Source organism: Triticum urartu, chromosome 5 (assembly GCF_003073215.2).
Source record: "Triticum urartu cultivar G1812 chromosome 5, Tu2.1, whole genome shotgun sequence".
Taxonomy (NCBI): domain Eukaryota; kingdom Viridiplantae; phylum Streptophyta; class Magnoliopsida; order Poales; family Poaceae; genus Triticum; species Triticum urartu.
Genome location: NC_053026.1, coordinates 14450878 through 14459493, shown reverse-complemented (window position 1 = coordinate 14459493; position 8616 = coordinate 14450878).

Below are 8616 nucleotides of genomic sequence, written 5' to 3'. Positions count from 1 at the left end.
TTATAATATTTTATAACATATTCCTCACTACATTGTCACATATGACATGCATAATATATAATACTCTCTCCGTAAAGAAATATAAGAGCGTTTATGTCACTAAAGTAGTGATCTAAACGCTTTTATATTTCTTTACAGAGGAAGTATTTTCTAACATATACATAAGTACGCACCAAGCATGGAGGCGTGGGAGGCACGGTGGGCAGCAGGGCAGAGCAACCCTGGCACTAACACAACTATGACTACAGGGTATACGACTGCAAGCGTCGGCGCAGGAGACCTAGCGTCCCACGACAAGGTGGCATTGAAGAGAAGATAATGAGAGCGCACCGCGGCGTGGAGACGGTGTGCGACTGGACCTATTGGAGAGGCCTCCACGGATCCGGCCGGAGGTAGAGGAGGGAGAACAGGGAGGACCATGAGAGGGAAGGACTCGACGGCGATAAAGGGTATGGTTGAGACGGAAAGTGCGCGATGGTTACAACAGGTCACATAAAGAAGAACAATGACCGGCAGGAAAACCAAAATGGCAGATTTAAGTAGACTATCTAGACTGGTCAAATATGCTAGTCAGTCAATGATTACCACCGGCCCATTGTGATCATTGGCTATTTTGAAATCAACCTATATTAACCGTCAAGCCGAGCCAAAATATTCATATCACTAAGAGCATGGTCAATAATATTACCAGCTCATGGCTATATGGAACTGCCATGTCACATATAGCCATCATCTATAGATACTCGGACAATAATATGGGCTATAAGGTTGGCTACTACATTATTACCTTTTTCATCTTCTCTCTATATCTTTCTTCACATTTACTGTATTTGTCTAGGAATACGTATATAGTTAGGTTCTTGCATGAGAGCACCCATTCCCCTTACTTTTTCACATCTATCACCTCCACATAGGCAAAAGTACCATGTAAACGGGCTATAAGCCCACTATTGTTCTTGATATAATGCCTCCTCGGAGGCCACTTAGTGTTATAAGGCTAATCACTATTGCCTAGTCAAGGGCCGACCAATTTTTAAGGGTTAGTGTTATTCAGATATATAGTAATAGGCGTCAAATTCATGCATGACAGATGTCCGGATAACCACAAACCTCCCCTAGTCTGATGCCAGCACAGGCATCTAGACAGGTCTAGACCAATTTGATGACGAGCATTGGATGGCTTGGACCGTCCAATCTAAACATTTGCGTGTAATTTGGTGATCCGCGTCGGTTTTTCCCTAACATACTCCCTTTGTCCTCAAATAAGTGTATGCTTAATATTCAATTTTTGTCCATAAAAAATGTACTTCTATCTTCCCAAATTTCAAGTAGAAATATGCTTCTCTCTCATCACATGAGAATCAAGACCAATAACATTCAGCACATGGTCTCCTCACTTGCTACACGCACTTCGGCTGGTCACAATAGGGAGTATCATATACTACTATAATGCATATCATGCTAGTGTATGATATCACCTCCACAATGCATAGTGTCATAACTTAACTTGATATCATAGTGACCTCATTTATTGCCATCGATGACATATACTAGTACATCATTTAATATGACTAGCAAAAGCGCCCGTGCATTGCAACAGGAGAAAAAAAATTATAATCTCCAATGCCCATGAGCACATTTTGCTACAATACCAAGGTACATTATCACTCCTAATTTCGTGAAATCACGAACAACTTTTGAAATCATGACCATTTTTAAAACTCCTACACATATTTGAAATCATGATCATTTTTCAAATTCATGAACACTTTTACAACTTCTCGAACATTTTCTAAAATTAAGAACATCTTTTAATTCATGAACATTTTATACTATTTGCAAACATTTTTTTAAAATTGTGAATTTTTTTTAACAGTTTTCTTGAATCTGCGATCATTTCTAGAATTGACGAACATTTTTTTGAATATTGGTGGAACCATTTTTTAAATTTACGAACATTTTGTCGATTTAACAAACATTTTTTATTTAACGAACTTTTTTTGAAATGCATCATCATTTTTTGAATCGACGAATATTTTATGAATGAATAAACTATTTTGTAAGTCACGAGCAGTTTTCGAATTTTTAGGATATTTTTCCATTCCTGAATATTTTCTGAATAGGCGATTTTTTTAATTTCATTAAAAAATTAATACACGAACTTTTGAAAGAATCATGAATAATTTTTGATTTCCCGAACATTTCTTTTCAAAATTTCAAAACATTTTTTGAATAAGCAAACATTTTATTACAAAATCATGATCATTTTTTGAATTTACAAACAATTTATGATTTACTAATTATTTTATTTCAAACTTCTCATTTTATTAGTTTTTAGCCTTTTTTGAAGTACCAATTTATTTAATGTAGAAAAAACAAAAACGAAAATAAAAGTAAAAACGAAATTCAAAAAAAGGCCTCCCAGAGATGGGCCAGCCCAAATGGGTGCACTGCAGCTTCTCCTAGTGCGTAGAGCGCGGTATAGGAGGTCCCTACTGCATGTGCCGGCCCAAGGGGGGTATCCCTGTGTGAAACGTTTTTTTTTTAACTTATGTGTTATTGGTGGGTAATAATTTGCAAGTTTAGGGGCAATTTTCATGACATACCAATAGAAGCGATAGCCATTTTATTATTAGGTATAGATCTTGTATCATATTATGATACTTAATTCTTTGTTTCCTTATTTAACTGTGTGCTACCTCAGTGAAAATTCCTAATTAGCGTACATGATACTATCTATGATACTTGTATGATAACCAGACTTAGTTTATTGAAATTAGGGTAATTAAATATGAGAGAGATAATGGCTTGCATCTTTCCAAAGCATTTTCTACCGAGTCCATAAATTGTCTTCAAATTTCCATATGTACACTTATTTAAGGAGGGAGGGAGTATGCTTCCAACAAAGTATTTAATTATTCTATCTCTTGCGGTCAATACGTGTTGCTACGTATAAAAGCGTTAGGTGGTAGGCTATGGTGTGATATTATCATTGTCTGGTAGGTCAATTTATAAATAAAAAAACATGTTGTGTGGCTCTGTGCTTGGTACTCCTCTCTTAGGTTAGAGGCTATATACGAGCACTTGACAGTCCTTTAAATAAGCGATGCACTTTCTTCTGATAGGTTTAGAAATAATTCAATGGCGGCGCAATGCCAAGAAACCACCTGACACCTTTTTAATATTCGAATATCATTAACACGGAGAAACTAAAAAAAACTAATCCAACCGTAAAGAAATATAACAACATTTAGAACACTAAAATAGTGATCTAAACACTCTTGTATTTCCTCACAGAGGGAGTATGTCACATCTTTTTAATACACGGTCACTATCTGCATCATCATAATCGGTATTGCTTGAACAAAGGAAAAAAATACATGAAACAACGAAACATGCGTGTAGGGCTGAGCCAAACCAACTCGGCTCGACTGCATTGTTAAGATAACAAGTTAGCTTGACTCGACTCATTAACATAATGAGTTTAGCTTCAAACTTGGCTCGACTGTGTAGCTCGCGTGTTAGCTCGTTTAACTTACTAAGCTTGTTATAAATGTGAATAACAAAATATACTTATTATTGTACAGTTAATGTATAAAAATATACTTTAGTCACCTATTTTTCTTCACAAATCAGAATGATCAATAATTTTCACTAAAGGACACTTGCTGCACTCCATAAATGATAACAATCACAACTATATTGGTACTTATCTCATTTCCCTTCTAATCACCATGCTTAACAAGCTAAATAAGCAACTAGTTAGCTCAGCTCTTTAAACTCCATGTTAATGACCTCATATTAAAATTCGGTTCGTCTTGTTAATTATTGAGTTCGAGGCAAGTCGAGCCGATCATATGTTTAGCTCGCGAGCTTCGAGTTTAAGTTCCAACCCGATGTGTGTGCGTGTGTGGTAGTCATCCCGTCTTCGGAGTTAGGAGAAGACAGGAGGAAAGAAGCGTAAAAGGTGGGAGTGCGGCGAATCTGCACCCGGGCTCAGCTGCACCCGCGCTCACGGAAAAAATAAAAAAAATACTATAAAAATTCCAAAAAAAATTGTGTGGTAGATAATTTGATGCATGGGGTTTGCTCCAAATTTCAACTCATTTGAACATTTGAGTAGCTCTGGGCAAAAAAGACAAAATCGAGGTCTGTAAAACAGTTTACTGTTCAGGAACTGTTTTGACCCGATTTGTCTTTTTTGCCCAGAATTGCTCAGATGTCCAAATGATATGAAATTTGGAGCGGACCTTACGCATTAAATGATCTACCACACAAATTGTTTTTGGAATTTTTTGAATTTTTCTAGTATTTTTTTTGAATTTTTTTTCTGAGCGGGTGCAGCTGAGCCCGTGCTCAGATGCAGATTTTCGAAAAGGGGGTACTTATATTATGAGGGTTAACTGGTTGGTGGACTGGATTGATTGGAGATTAGGGACATGTGAGTGAAAGCAATGGGGAGGTTGCCCACCACGTACGCACCGACGGGAATGAGGCCCCATTTGCCATGCGTCGCCTGGAAACGGGGGATGCAAGTGTGACGTCGCAACCACCCCCAGCACCACCAACAAACGAACAAAACCCAAAGCGTACGTACGTGCTGCCCTCTTGCGCTAGCAGCCTTCTCTTTTTTGGATTGGAACATGCCCTCTCAATTGATTAAGACGTGTGGTACGATCTGTGGTCACCTTGGCTCAGTTCACTCTCCCTTTTGTGGTAAGAGAGTACGTACATTCAAATCCAAAAAACCAATACAAACAAGTCAAATCTTTAAAGAAACAAATAGAAATAAAGGTTACTAACGGATCAAGGGGAGTTTGTCGTCATCTCCGGCCTGCGCAAGCCCATGGCACATAATAAGCGTAGCTTGATGCCATACCAACTCTAAAATCACGAGAGCGGGCTAGAGAGTCATGGTGACCACAACTGGATAGTGACCCGAACATTGCGAGGAGACGCCATCGACAACATGATCCCAAGCAAACACCGTTGACACGTAGAAGAAGGCAACCCCACGCCACTGGTTGGAAGCGCTTCTACGGAATCTCATTGACAAGACCGCTTGCGCCACCACAACCGAAGAGGGAGAATCCTTGGGCAATGTCGGAGCTGAACTTGGCAAATAGGCATAGCTGTATAATAGAGTAATAGTACTATGTATAACAAATTCACCAATCTTGGTGCTCCATAAAATTTAGAAGAAAATAATAAATTGTTTTGTGCAATACTCCACCATGCTTTTGATGCAACAAGGACGGCCTAACCGAAAAATAAAATAAGAAGCTAGTGTCACCTATACCAGCTTAAGTAGGTAATCAATCATTCATGTGAGCATACTGCAAATGGAAGGAGAATTATCTGTGATAGCGAGCCTGCCTATACCTACCTGCCTCCACCCATAGCGTTTAGCAGCATGGACTAATTTTTTACTAACGTAGGATGTACGAGGGCACTATCATGGCCATGAAAAAGCATGAGGCAGACTTAATTACGGAATAGTGTTTCGCAACAACACAATCATAGATGTGAATGAAGCTCTAGCACGCATATATAGCACGCAACTTCACGTACCTAACGCATATCAGGGACATACGATTTGCATATTTATCAATTTATGCAACCACGGGACTAACGACATCAAAATCAAATGAATAAAAATGTAACCGCACGGAATTTTCTTTCTTTTCGGGAAAAACATATGCTCTTACAAATAATGCACACAAATCAATATGGTTGAATGATTCTAAGATCCAGTAAGAATGGCCCTCCTTTTGAAAACCAGTTAGAAGGCCATTTCTTTATCCCCAATACTAATCCAATCTACTCCATTGACCCCCACAGGTTGGGGAATCAGACACAACACAAGATTCTGGCTTGGAAGTTGAGGGAGAAGATGGCAAGGAAGCACCAGGCGGAGCTCCACGGCGTGAATTCTAGTTGCTCATACGCCGGCGCTGGATAATTCGGCCCCAGAACCACCCACTGCGGAATCTGCAAGACAAAATTACCACGAATCATCTGTATCTATACCAATATAAAAAGACTCAAAGGAGCAGATCCAATTAATCTCGGCTATCAAACCATGTCAATCCAACGACTTACATTGCTCCAATGGTGAGCTCTCAACATGTCAAGCGTGCAATTGATAGCATACCAAATATGAACATCTATGTTAATCTCATAATTAACACATAATTGATATCCTACCTAATATCAACGTGCAATTGATTTTCTCTCTAATATCAACATGCAGTTGATTTTCTCTCTAATATCAACATGCATTGCACGTGCTTATTTACTAGTTGGTAGATAGAGATAGAAGCTTTCTCCAACCGTATACGTACATCTAGAAGCCCAGCTCGGTGCTAAACCCATGCGTCCCGGGCTCGGCCCTTTTGTTTTTTAATATTCAAAAATAAACGAGAGTGGTCAGATCGAACTAATTACCCCTTTCATATCGGCCTGTACAAGTAATCAACCAGGACATCCCTGCCCCGGGTGTGCCAACTATTATTTTTGGTCTTCTTGGGCTAAAAACTCGTGTGACCAACCTCTTTTTTTGGGGGAAGTAAAAGGAAGATTGCAGTGGAACCTAAGACCTCAGGTTTGAGGGAAGCTATCCTAACCAATTGAGCCGGCGATTGTTCACAAACAAAACACGGCGCAAAATTTAAACTACTCATATAGTGGTAGATCCGGGGGTTTTTTTCAAAATTTTCAAAAATTCTTCAAAAAACGTGAACAAATTTTCATAAAGATGCGATTAATGTTTGAATATCATGAACAAATTTCGAAATTTGAACAGATTTTTGAAAAAGTGAACAAACAAATTGAAAATCATGAATACAAATTTGAAACTCTGAACAGTTATTGAGAATTTTTATATGGTGAAACATTATTAAATATACATTGAACATTATGATATACACTAAAAATATTTAAATACACATTGAAATTTTTTATGATATACTCTAAACAATATTTAAATATACATTGAATATTTTTTTGATATATGTTGAACAATATTTAAATACACATTGAAAATTTTCGTGATATAGGCTGAACAAATTTTGAATTGTGAACAAATATTTAAAAAGTGAACAAACTTTGAAACCGTGAACAACTTTTGAAATCATGAAAAATGGAATCTCGTGCATTTTTTACCACAAAGGATAAAAATAAAAACAAAAAGGGATAAAAAAAAGATAAGCAAAAAATAAATAGAAGCAGAAAAAACAGCGAAAAAAAAATAAAATCAGCAAAGGGAAAAAAACAGAAAGAGTTTAAAGTGGGCCGCCCACTATGCCCTCTCGCTCGCGCGCTTCAGTGAAAGTGTAGCAGCTGGACGCATGCGCGCATCAAATATGGTTCGCCAACAAAAAGACAATGCCTTGCTTTTGTTAGGTCTTATCTGGCCGGTTTTTGTACTTCTTTTTTTTCTCTGTCTAATTATTTTTTCATTTGCTTTTACATTTTTAATTCACAATATTTTTTTTCTAAAATCCAGAACTTTCCTTAAATTCCTGAACTACTTTTCAAATCCATGTATAATTTCTTAAAATAGGGCACATTTTTCAAATACATGAATGTTTTCCCAATCCACAAACTTGTCTTAATTTTTACAATTTTTTTCAAAACCCGTGAACTTTTTAAAAATTCTTCACATTTTTTCAAATCTGTGTTTAAAAAAAATCTATGAAATTTTCCAGTTTTCATGATATTTTTCAAATGCCATGAAATTTTCAAAATTTTTAACTTTGGTGAAATTCGTGAACTTATTTTCAAATCTTATGATATTTTTCAAATTCAAGAACTTTTTAAACTCGGTGAAAATTTTTCAGATTCACGAACTTTTTTCAAATCTGTAATCCTTTTTCAAGTTCATGAACCTTCTTCAAATTCATCATTTTATAAATCTGTGAATTTTTTGGCAGATCCACGTTGCTTCTCGACATCCCTTAAATGGCCAAAAACATTTCTTGGCCTTTTATGACCAATTCAAAGCACCATGATAAGTTGTTTGAGTTTTCGACAATTCTTACTTTTTCAAGAGTTTTCTCGGTGAAAAATGATCGATAAATGGTTGGACGTGACGCAACTTGCATATGGTGTCGAAATTCGTTCAAACCTGGCATGGTTGCCTAACATGGGCATGCACACAAGCTTGCAAAAGTTTGAGTCATTTCAAGCATGTCGAAAAATAGATCATGTTCAACGAAGGGTGTTGGGGTAGGCCAGAAGGGTCCATTTGAGAGCGCCTTTTTGGGCATCCGTCAAATGACCACATTTTTTTTCATGAGCTTATATGATCAATTAAAGGCACCATGCCAAGTTGTTTGATTTTTTAACCATTCTAGCATTTTGTGGAGTTTTCTCGGTGAAAAATGGCCAATAATGGCGGGACGTGACGCAACTTGCATACAATGTTGGCATTCGTTTAAACCTGTCATGAATGCCTACCATGGGTATGCCCACAAGTTGTGAAAAGTTGGGCTTATTTCATACATGTCTGAAAATAGACAATGTTCAACAGAGTGTATTCGAGTAGGCGAGAAGGGTCAGTTTGGGAGCACTTCATTTCTCAACATCCCTAACAGGCCCTAATTTTTTTCATTG